We start from the raw sequence: 13072 nt of genomic DNA, 5'->3' as shown, positions 1-13072 counted from the left end.
GAATGTAAGTTCTGGCCTGACAGCTAATGAGAACATTGCTTTTCACCTTTTCCAGAGATGGACAGGTAGGTACTGATGCTCTCTCTACTTGATCATTCTCTGTGTTCCTTATGTGAAGATAGAACAAGCAGTGGGGATCTGACAGGTTTCTGAGAGGCAGATGAGAAGATCCGGGTGGCTTAGCAGATGATTTGGTCTGTTATTGCATGTAGTTTTACAAATATGTTTTTCCTGAGACCAAGGCTGTGCTATCAGCCCACTCCTGGCTCCCCTTTGTTCCACCCAGCTTAGCTGGCGCCACTGACCCAACTTCTCTTTCCTATGGCCTTTGCTCCTGAAGCTCACTGCTCCTCCAGCCCACTCCCAAGACACTTGCTTCCGGAAGGGTCACATTGCTAGCCCCACAGGAGACCTTTGAATCCATGGATAAAGGACACACACTCAGCTTGTCACTTTTCAGGTTGCTTTTCGTGGCACAGTTGCTGGGCATAGATACCTCCTGCCTGGAAACGTGTGCCCTTACCAAACCACCATCTCCGTCTCTCCATTCACCCCAAACTCAGTGGCTGTTCCAATCAGCGCCTGCCAAACAACTCTGGCAACCCGCCAGCAGCAGAGCCGCAGGCCACCGCTGCCCCAAGAGCTTACATGATTTCTGTTTTTCACTCGTTCTCAAGCATAGCAGGGGAGAAAAGCCCCCCCCACCTTTCCCTGCATCTGTTTCACCTCTTGGAATCTGGAATTCCTACCTATCTGGAATTCTTTCTGTCTAGCAATTGGATCCTGACCTTCTTTATTAACAAATCAAGAGCCAATTAAGGAACTATACCATAGTATCATACCTCCCCTTACAGACTGTATTAATTGTTTTTTGCTTCATGTAGACTCTAGTTTTAGTTCACACAATATCTCTACCAAGAGCTCTGATTTTCAGCCAAAAGTAGAGCTGGAGGGTAAGTACTGAGAAACATGTCAAGTAAATATCTGGGCCTTGGGAGAGATTTGAAGTAAGGTTTCCCAAAGTACACACTTAAACCTTTCAGAATAAAATCTTCTCTTTTCTCTTGAGTGGAGTAAGCATGGGCAGAGCACTCAGGGGAAGTCATGGCCCAAGCCACAGTAGAGATATCACTCCCTTCTATGTCAATGGACCAATATTTAACAATATTTACTGAATATAATGGTGGTATACCACACATATCAGCTCAGGAAAATCTTCACAGGGGAGGACAGAAAATGGGATACACCTTAATGGTGTATAACCTTTATGTTAAGGTTACTCTCTGAGAACAAGTCCAAGGATTTCGAGGCCAAGTATGATCTTCTATAGCTTCATATAGTTACTGTATGATACATTTGACAAATGGTCACAGAGTGATATTCAGAATGCACTGCCATTCTTCCTGGAACCTAAAAACTAGGTAGGTCCTGGAGGTCATGCTGCACCTTTTCAAGATATTATCTCTCATCAAGTCCTGGGTTAAAAGTCAATTACTCAGGGGCACTCATAGTTCAGGGACCACCTGTCATATAAAATCCCATGATTTGAAGACAAGATTAATTTACCTCCAACTTTCTAGGCAGAAGAGGTTTGCCTCTTGGGGAAGTAGTATTTTGGGAAGCAAAGCATCTAAGCACATTCTATCTGTCTATTTTGGGGCCCTGGCCTATCTTGCATCTTCCCCCTTTCCTGTAAAACGAGTGCTTCCTTTCACACATGATGGCAATGCTGCCACCTATTCACATACTTCAAGTAAGACACCTAAGTTTTACAAACAATGAACTCAGAACCTACGAAAATCTTTTCTTCTGTATTATAACCCTCTATGAACTCCCTCCTTCTGACATACATTTTCTGTACTCTAAAATGTCATTTAATGATCTCTGAGCCTTCTCCTTTTACGAGAGCTTGCCATAGCTTTTGCAACAGCAAACATTCAAGAAACAATTGTGACTCTTAGTGTGGATCGTCAAGTGCAAGCCATGAGATAAGGGTTGGGTATACATAGTATTATTTTGTTTGAATATATAAATAAATAGCAGTAAGAAAAAGTAGATGTGAAACAAGGTAAAATGGGTAGTCATCAAAATGTAAAATGTTAAGGAAATAATTACTTATGAAATTCATGTAGCTGGTTTAGAGCATAGATTAAATCATGTCATGAAGTGGCAAGAAATTTTTATATATTTTTATAGATTTGTATAGATTTCATACTTGTATATATTTTCTTGAAAATGTTTGTGAAGTGGGTTCATTTCTAACCAACATATATGGGGTCAAAAGGTTCAGTACAGGAAGATCTCAGGTAGGTACTAGTCAGGCCAGAAGAATGGAGTGAGAGGCACACTGCATCTCACCTAGACCTTTTCCTGTATTCTGCCTCTAAGTGTTAGGCATTTGATCTACAGAGGAAGGAGATATTATATAAATGAAAAGAGAAACTATCACATACATAAATTATTAGCAGAGTGAGTTCTGTCCATTAAACTCCTTAAAATACTAGACATATTGTCCCTCTTAAAGAAAAACACTGGATTTGTTTAGGTATTTATACCTTGGACTGACAAAACTGAGATCCTGGTATATGCAGTAATAGATTTAGAGAAATTAGCTGGTGTGGTCACAAAAATACATGTAACTGTCTCAAGAGTAGGGTCCAAGGCTTCTGAGATCAACACATCTTTCTCTTCCCAAAAAAAGAGAGGTTTTTGAGATTATCACTAATGTAGATGAAGGCTGCTTAGGACAGGATCATTTCAATAATGCAATTTAGAAAGGAAAGGATGCTGAAGGCAAGTTGAAGGTGTACAAATAAGTTCTTGAGAGATTTTGCTCTTATTTACAAGTTTTTCTAGTTCACAATCAGTTTTTTTCTCTTTGTGTGATGTAGTTAATATATTTGTTTTTACACATATACATGTGATGTGTATATATCCATCCATGTGTGTGCACATGTGTATATGAGTGTATGTTGGGATATAGATAGATAGATAGATAGATAGATAGATAGATAGATAGATAGATAGATAGATAGAGGGGAGGAGGTCAGAGAACAATATGGTATTAGTCTTTGCCATTCACCTTATTTGACACATGGTCCTTTTGCAGTTTGTTGCTGTATTCCTGAGTTTCCAGGGATTGCCCTGTCTCCTCTTCCCATTTCCCTATCGGAGCCTGGTGATTTCATATATCTGCCAGTTTCCCTGGCCTTACATGGGTTCTTCAGTTCAAACTCAAGACTTCATACTTGTTCAATAATCACCTTTACTGCTCAGCCATCTCCACAAACCTAAGCCTTATTTATTTAAATATTATTTACATGCAATGAAATTTTCCTTTCTAGGTATACAATTTGGTGGGTTTTTATAAATAAAAAGTCATATAAAAATCACTGCCTGACTTAAGGTACAATATTTTCATCATTCACAGAAGTTCCCTGAGAAACATCTTAATTCGTTCCCTCCATTTTCCCTGGTGCCAGGCAACCATTGATCTCACTTCTGTTCCCATAGTTTCTTCTTTTGAAAATGTTATATAAACAGGATCTTACAGTATGTAGCTTTTTGTATCTAACTTGTTTTCACTTAGCATAATGCTTTGAGGTTCATTCATGTTGCTGCCTTTGTTCAGTTTTTGTTGTGGAAAGCATTCTATTGTGTGGACGCATGATAATGTGTTTATCCATTCAGCAGTTGATGGACATTTGGGTTATTTCCAGTTTTGGATAATTATGAATAAAGACACTATAATCAATCCTGTCCATGGCTCTGTATGAACATGCAGTTTTACATTTCTGTTGGATAAACATTTTTGTTGGATTTTTGGAGCATATAATGGCATAGGATGTCATGTGCCACCCCCTAAATAAAGTTTTTACGTTAAAGACTTAAGACCTTAGTGCCTAAAAATATGTATGTAGTGGACATATTTAAAAGAGGAGCACCTGTTAGAGACAGACATCAGAAGAAAAAAATTGATTTTGGAATTCTAGTCTCTAGAATTTTAAGATAACAACTGTTGTGATAAACCATGAAGCCCTGTTATGCCAGCCCCAGGAAGTAATACATGCAGCAAATACACATTATTCTTTTGACAATCTAACAAATGTTTTCCAAACTATCTACACCATTGTATACTACTACATAGAATCTGAGACTCTAACCTTAATTTTGGTAATAATAATAACACTGTGACTATATTCAAATGTTTATTTGGTTTTAGTTCCCATGTATGTATGTTTTGATTATCTGTATATTTATGCGTGCTAAGTGCATAAAGTGACCACAGAAACCAGAAAAGGGTGGTGGATCCTCTAGAACTAAAAATACTGAGTCAGAGGCTACCCTGTTGGTCCTGAGACTAAATACAGGTACTCTGCAATAGTAAAGTGCTCTAACCACTGAGGAATCTCTCCAACCTGACTTCATATTTACAGTTTACTTCTTTTTTCTTTTCTTTTTTTTTTTTTTTTTTGGAGCTGGGTACCGAACCCAGGGCCTTATGCTTGCTAGGCAAGCGCTCTACCACTGAGCTAAATCCCCAACCCATATTTACAGTTTAGATTCCTCTAATGAACAAGTTCTCAAGCTTTCTAATGATGGTAAATCTAATACAGTTCCTCATGTTGTGGTGAGCCTAACCATAACATTATTTTTTTGTTACTTGATTGTTTTGATTCCAGTACTATTATGAATTTTAATGTAAATAAAATTCTAATGACTCTAATGATGTGCATTTCTTTCATGTTTATCAGTTACTATATCTTTGATAAAATATTAGCTTAATTTTAGAATTGTTTTATAATTCCTGCCCTGGGACTTTTAGTTCAAAATCTCCACCAGATTTGTGTTGTGTTTACCTCTGCTGTGACTTGCCATCATGTTTGAAGTCACTGGTTTCTATGAAATTTATCATAATGTCTTTCTGTTTATCATGTATTGAATCTTATTTAAGAAATCTATTTTAATATCCCATGGAGTTTTGCTTTGTCCTTCTGCATAATCATTTGGGGAAGGTATATTGTTCTTTCTGAAGGTATAAAGTTGTTAATATCAACCAAGGATGAGGGACAATCTGAATGCCCCTTGAAAATAAAAAATAGATAAATTAAAAATTATTTTTTAAGAAATTACTGCTCTCAACTAATGTGCCTAAAGTCATGATCTCTTACAAAATGGTTGACCAAAATTTTGATATCTATTAAATAAATTAAATCTAGAGAGAGAGAGAGAGAGAGAGAGAGAGAGAGAGAGAGAGAGAGAGAGAGAGAGAGAGAATTCCTTCAACCACCAACAGTGCATAGAATTTAGAATGACTTGGAAATCAAGTGTAATTTAATCTCAGGTACAATGAATGAGGAGGAGGCAGTGGGAGAGAAGTCAAAGGTCACCTTTGGATACAATACTATAAATTGTGTTTATTTTGTACATATTGGGACCAGGAATAGGGTATATCTGAATTGTATTTAAGAGTTCATTCTGGCTTCAGCATGAAGATGAGAAAAGGGAGTAAGGTAGGTCTGTGAATGGGAAGATATAATTGATGGCTGAGAAGAACATATCCTCAAAAGGAATGTGCAAAAGAGAAGAAGTACTTCTAAGTCCCTTAAACATTTGGGAACACTCTGAACGTCCTGCTTTTATGTTTTCGTTTTTGTTTTAAATACAATTTTTATTATGTTTCCACCATTTGTAATTATCACAAAACCTACCTGTCTTTTTTTTTAGTTTCATCATGAGATAAATACAAAGTAAATGTCATCATTTGTAGATTGATTTATATAGCTATATATAGCTTTCCTTTGTAATAAAATATCTTTTTACCCTAAAGCAGAAAACAGCATAGCACATTATAATTCCAAGGAACAATTTATATTTTAAAAAGAACAATTTATTTTGAACTAAACTCAAGTTCCATTTAATCCCAATGAACAAGGAAATTGACAACAGTGCAGGAACCTTACCTATTGCCTTATATTTTTAATAGCATTATTTTAAACTTATATACAATAACACATGGTTACTCTATTAGAAACAGGAAGATAATTGAGACCTGTATCTCTAATGAACAAATGTTCAAATTCATATAATTAGGAAGTCACTTGTACAGCTTGAATTCTTTCTTTCCCCTCATGCAAATCTTCACAATATGTTTTAGGTCACTTGCAAATAAATTGTAAATTTAGATGATATTCCAATTATAATATTAAATAGTAAGTTTTTCAAGTAAGAATGTCTAAAACATACTGCTACTGCTTTGTACTGATGCTATTCTCCGAAGATAAAAGTCTGCCTGTTTGGAGGAGTTGGTAACTGTGTGCCACTCAGTTTCTATTTTCCCTTTAAGCGTTTCTTTACTAAATTTTCCAAGGAGAAGAGATGTTCCTCTGCATCTCTGGCACAAGTTTCTTAATAGAATCTACTTAAAAAAGGTATCCTGTATTTCCTCCACTTGGACCAGCTGCATTAAAAATTTGTTAAGCAGTGTCTTCTAGAGGTGCAGGTGGACGATAATTAGGATTGCCACACATTCCAACATATAGAAAAACACAGAATGGATTTGGTGTGGAATCATTCACATAAAAAGTGACTGTCTAGGAATGTTGAACATTTCTTTTGGTGTTTCCAGGCTATTCAACATTCCTCAGTTGAGAATTCTTTCTTTAGCTCTGTACCGCATTTTTTAGTAGGGTTATTTGGTTCTCTGGAGTTTAACTTCTTGAGTTCTTTGTGTATATTAGATAGTAGCCCTCTATCAGATGTAGGATTGGTAAAGATTTTACCCAATCTGTTGGTTGCTCTTTTGTCCCATTGACAACATCCTCTGCCTTACCGAAGCTTTGCAATTTTATGAGGTCTCATTTGTCAATTCTTGATTTTAGAGTGTAAGCCATTGGAAATTCAGGAAATTGTCCCTTATGCCTATGTATTCCAGGCTCTCCCTGACTTTTCTTCTGTTAGTTTCAGTGTATCTGGATTTATGTGGAGGTCCTTGATCCACGTGGATTTGAGCTTTGTACAAAGAGATAAGAATGGATTGATTTGCATTCTTTTCCGTGGTGACCACTTGTTGAACCAGCACCATTTGTTGAAAATGCTGTCTTTTTTCCACTGGATGGTTTTAGTTCCTTTGTCAAGGATCAAGTGACCATAGGTGTGTGGGTTCATTTCTGGATCTTTAGTTCTATTTCATTGATCGGCCTGCCTGTCTCTGTACCAATATCATGCAGTTTTTTGTTTTTTGTTTAAATCAGGGTTGCTCTGTAATATAGCTTGAGGTCTGGGAAATGCAAATCAAAACAATTATGAGATTTCACCTCACACTAGTCAGAATGGCTAAGATCAAAAACTCAGATTTTATCAGCAGATTCTGGCAAGGATTTAGAGTAAGAGGAACACTGCTTCTTTGTTGATGGGATTGCAAGCTGGTACAACTACTGTGGCAATCAATCTGGCAGTTCTTCAGAAAATTGGCCATAATACCACTTGCGGCCCCAGATATACCACTCCTGGGCATACACTCAAAAGATTGTCCATCATATAACAAGGAGACATGTTCCACTATGTTCATTGCAGCATTATTTATAATAGCTAGAAGCTGGAAAGAACCCAGATGTCCTTCAACAGAAGAATGGGTATACAAATTTGCACAATGGAGTACTACTCAAATGTTAAAACAATGACTTCTTGAAATTCTTATGCAAATGGATGGAAATAGAAAATATCTTGAGTGAGGTAACCCAGTCTCAAATGGTATGCATGATGAATGGAGATTAGCCTAAAAACTCAGAATACTGAAGGTACAATTCATAGACAATATGACTCTCAAGAAGAAAGACCAAAATGTGGATGCTTCAGTCCTTCTAAAAAGGAGGAACAAAATACTCCTGGGAAATAGAGGGTGTGAGGGACTTGGGAGGAAGATAGGACGGGAAGGAGAAAAAGGATCTGCAGAAACCGGTATGAAAGGAGACAAGGATGTTGTATAGGTCAGGAATTTGAACAGAGCTGTGTAGCAATGGGGACTGGGAAACTGGGGTAGCCACCAGCAAGTTGCAGATGTCAGGAAAGCAAGGGACGCTCAGGACCCAACAGGGATGAGATTTTCCAGATATCAGGAAAGCAAGGGTCTGTCAGGACCCAAAAAGGATAAGATTAGCTGAAACGCCCAAGAAAGTGGAGGAAAAAACCTGTAGAAACCATACCCACAGGTCAGGCAAGACCTCCTGGTTGTAGATGGGACCACCCACACTTCTTAAAATTTTAATCCAGATTTATTCCTGTCTAAACAAAGTACAGGGACAAAAAGAGTGGAGTAGAGACTGAAGAAAAGGCCAACCAGAGACTGCTCTACCTGGGAATCCATCTCATATGCAGCCACAAAAACAGTCACTATTGCTGATGCCAAGAAGTGCTTGCTGACAGGAGCCTGATATCGGAGTCTCCTGTGAGGTTCTGCCAGAGCCTTACTGATACAGATGAGAATGCTTGCAGCTAACCATGAGACTTAACCCAGGGATGCCAATGGAAAAGTTAAAGAAAGGATTGAAGGAGCTGAAGGGGTTTGCAACCCCATGGGAAGAACAACACTAACACTAACCTCCAGAACTCCTAGGGACTAAAACACCAACCAAAGAATACACCTGGGGGGGACTCATGGCTCCAGATGCATATAAGCAGAGGATGACATTGTCTGGAGTCAATAGGAGAAGCCCTTGGTGAAGGTTTTTTCCCCCAGTGTAGGAGAATGCCAGGGGGTTGAAGTGAGAGTTTGTGGGTGGGAGGAGGATCATCCCCATAGAAGCAGATGGAGGGGGATTGGAGAGGTGTGAACTGGAAATGGGGATATAACATTTGAAATGTAAATACATAAAATGTTTAATAAACAAATGACTGTCATAATTCTGTAACTTCCTTTCTCTCTAAAGTCCAGGTATGTTTTTAATTCTTCTTTTCCTACACTTAGTTTGTAAAAAACATCCCATACACTAGGATTTTCAGCAAAGGTCACAGCTCTTCCAGGCTTGCCTGAGAGCCCATGCTGGTTAGTGCTGTCTTGCCAGAAACACTGGCTGTAGTTTGTGATGTAACCAACCAGCTTGTCCTGGTAGGGGAAGTAAACCTTACAGATGAGCAGTAACCAAACACAGATGTCTTTCTGGACCCTGACCTGCAGCACCTGGGATTCCGAACTGGACTGCCCACGGAGGGCCCAACTTAGAAGCTAGGAAAATTAAATGGGATGCCTTTAAAAATGTGCTCCAAAAATTCTCTCTCTCTCTCTCTCTCTCTCTCTCTCTCTCTCTCTCTCTCTCTCTCTCTCTCTCTCTCTGTCTCTCTGTCTCTCTCTCTGTCTGTCTCTGTCTCTGTCTCTCTGTCTCTCTGTCTCTCTCTCTCTCTCTCTCTCTCTCTCTCTCTCACACACACACACACACACACACACACACACACATACACACATACATGTCTCAGGAAAAAAATAGTTTTCAAATGATATTCATCTAAATGAATTAGTGAAATTTTACCAACAACACATGGAAACTTCTTTACAATAGAACACATTTTGTAACACAAAACAAACTTTAAAATTTCAGAAAATATAAAATAATTCCATGTGTTCTACCTATCATTATGCAACAACACTGTAAATTGGCAGCAAACAACTCTGCAGTTAGTACATAAACATACGATAATTACCAGCTTACTATGGAAAATGATTAAGTCAAAAAAATTAAGAAAAAAATAAAATTATTCCTCATCCACATAAAAATAGAAACACAGCAAAACCACAAGAACATATAAAAAGTAGTTCTGATTGGAAAATTTATGTCCTACATTCTTATGTCAAATAATCAAGTCAAATCAAAGATAGTACAAGGAAATGACTGAGTACAACTAAAGAATTTGGGAATGCAGGAAGAAACCAAACCCAAATCCCAAAATTGTAAACAGTCCCACCACAAATATAAAGAAAGAAAGCAATACAAAGAATCAAATTTCTTTAAGATAAACAAAAGTGACAAATTCAACTACCCAAAAGGAAGAAAGACATGAACTAATCAGGAATGAACAAGGAAACAATATAATAAACTTCAAAAACTCAGAATATTATACGCAAATACCTTTAAAACCTACACTCAATTCTACTGTAAATCTAAAAGTGATGAATAAATATCTAGACACGTTCAAATCACCAAGCTAAACAAAAATATTCAACCTAAACCAAACATAACAATAAATATTAAAATCAAAATACATATTGAAACAGCAATAAAAAGCATTTCAACTAAAAAAATTTTACACATAAATTTAGAGAGGACATCTACTAGAGTGTAAAAATAATCTACACCTAATACTTCTTAAATTATTAAAAAAATTGAAAGAGCAGAAAACTCCCAAATCCATTCAGTAAAAGCCACTGTTGCTCTCCCACCACAATCAGGTAAAGACACTAGAAAAATCTGCAGACTAATATCCTCATATAGATAAACATAGATGCCAAGAGATGCAAAAATCCTCAATAAAATACTAATATACAGAATATAGGTATGTGTAAGGTCATTCATCAAGGTCAATTTGGCTTTATCTTAGAAAGTCATGGATGGCTCGATACACATAAGTTAAAAAAATTAATAGATTATAAAATTTTTCATAATGTCAAAACACATGAGCATTGTAACATGGGCAGCAAAAACCTTTGACAAATGTTAACATGCTGTCACTATAAAAGTCCTGAGAAAAGTAGGATAATGATAATGATATATGTGTCAGACTCACATCAAATATCCTAAATGAGAAAAGAGTGGAGCAATCTCATTAAATTTGGAATGAGACAGCAATGTCAACTACCCCTTCTTCATTTAATATAGTACTAACTAAGGTGATAAGTAACAAAATGAAATTAAATGGGTATAAATATGAACAAATGTAGTCAAACTATCTATACTTTTTTTAAAAAAAATAGATGTTATGGTATTATTCATAAGAGAGCTCAAAATTTCCACAAGAAAAAAATGTAAGAAAAAAACATGTATCCATGGCTCCCACTACATATATAGCAGAGGACTGCCTTATGCAACATTAGTGGTAGGGGAGGCTTTTTGTCCAGTGGAGGCTTGTTGACCCAGGGAGGGGGATGAAAGAAGGATGAGACTGGAGTGTGTGTGTTTGAGGGGGGAAGCGCCCTCTTAGAGACAATGGGGAGAGAGAATAGGGTGGGGGGGCTTGTGAAGGGAAAGATCAGGAAAAGGGACATTTGAAATGTAAATAAATAAAATAATTAATAAAAAGAAAGAAAAATACCCCATGTTTACTAATAAATACAACTAATAGTATGAAAATGCCCATCATACCAAATAGAATTTACAGATTCCATGTAATTTCGATACAACACTTCAAAGCATTCTTTGCAGTAATAGAACAACATCATTCTGAAATTTACATGCATGCTGAAAAGATCCCAGATAGACAAGGAAGTCCTCACTGAGAATAATAAAACAATACTAAGGGGACTGCTATTGCAGATTTAAAGATATAATAATGAACAGAAAATGCATAATGAATTAAAAGAAGCATAATGAAGACCTATTAATTTTGAGGGCCAAATATCTGGACAAGGCTTAGCTGTTTCTCTGTAAAGCTAAGGCTCAGTTCTTATCTGGACACATTTTCAAGCACACACACATGGTGACCACATTGATTCCTTGTAGTTTTTAATCCAAATAGTTCAGTTTCTCATTTAGACCACAAATGTTGTTTCTTCAGACTTCCTAATCTTTTCAGGTAGTCTCCTTACTTTCTAGTACCTGTAAAGTCAGCAGAGGAGCAACGGTGGTAACCAGTGTGAATACATAATTAACAGTCATAATGCAATGCCATTCTTTTTGTCAACCCAGACCACCATCTGTGTCATTACTTGGTAGTTAGAAAAAAGTCATGTGTTCTTCCCACACTCAAAAGCACAGAATAAGAAAAGGTCTGAATACACAAGTAAAACTGCCTTACTGCTAACCTTACATTGTGTCTGCCACATCCCATTTAGAGTGAGGAATGAGCGGGTCACACAAAAAGGGTAAGAAAGACAAATGGATGAGAACACAAGGCCAACAATCAATATACTCCCACAACGTAGTAGTGTCAGGAGACAGGGATGGCCTCATTAGTGAGGACTGTTTAAAACGCATTTCTGTGAATGTAATATTTGCACTGAGATAAACTAACGAAAGAACCTGTGGTTTAAAAAATAAGAACGTCTCAAATTTGGAAACTATCTAAACTATGGAGATACTGAAAGTGTAGGAGTAAGTCTTAAAATGAACTCTTGCTCAGTCTATTTTCAAATGATGGTTTGGGCACTAGGTCCTTCCTTATCTTCCAATTAAAGTGACTGCTAAATTGCTATAGCAGGAAGCCTGTCTTCCAGACAAAGGGTACCAAGTGGCTAATGAGGTGAATAGAAGATCATGAGAGGAAACACCAGGAATTTATGCCTGACGGAACTTTTCTCTGTCTGTGATGTCCAAAGGGCCAGGGGAGATAATATATGAAAGATACAGGCCTCAGAATTTCCTGAGAGAAGGCAAAGGCCAGGGATCATATATTAGGTCATGCCAGTAAAGGAAGACACTTTGCTCAGACTGTGGTACGTAACTTGGTAGACCATGGAGACAAGAGGTTAATTGACTGGAGAATCTGATGGCTGCTACATCGAAGAGGCAATTTAAAAAAATAAAATAAAAGTCAGAGTCCTTGGACAGATCCAGAGGACTGTGGAAGAGAGGCAGCCATGCTATCAGTTTCTAAGAATGCACAGTGGGAAGGGTAAGCTCAATTCTGGGCTCAAGCAGGTGGTAACAGTACCTACCATGAATTGTTGCAGGCATGCTGATTTTTGTATTTCCATTAAAGATGTCTTTTTCCTTAGTTACATTGCCTTTTAAAACAGTAACAATAAAAATTGATCAAATATATACAGATATTGTTTGCCCCAGTATACATTTCTAAACATCCTTTTTCTGTTCAAAATAAAATGCTTAGCACAGCACTTGGCACATTGGAGATTTTCAAAAAAGTG

At 37.2% G+C, this 13072-nt stretch overlaps 1 pseudogene; it reads right to left on the bottom strand.

Annotated features, from left to right (window-relative positions):
• Positions 1 to 6330: 6330 nt before the first annotated feature.
• LOC116896663 lies at positions 6331 to 11864 on the bottom strand (annotated as a pseudogene).
• Between the last annotated feature and the right edge of the window lie 1208 nt (positions 11865 to 13072).

This window comes from Rattus rattus, chromosome 1 (genome assembly GCF_011064425.1).
Source record: "Rattus rattus isolate New Zealand chromosome 1, Rrattus_CSIRO_v1, whole genome shotgun sequence".
Lineage (NCBI taxonomy): Eukaryota > Metazoa > Chordata > Mammalia > Rodentia > Muridae > Rattus > Rattus rattus.
This window is presented reverse-complemented; position numbering and strand designations above follow the sequence as displayed.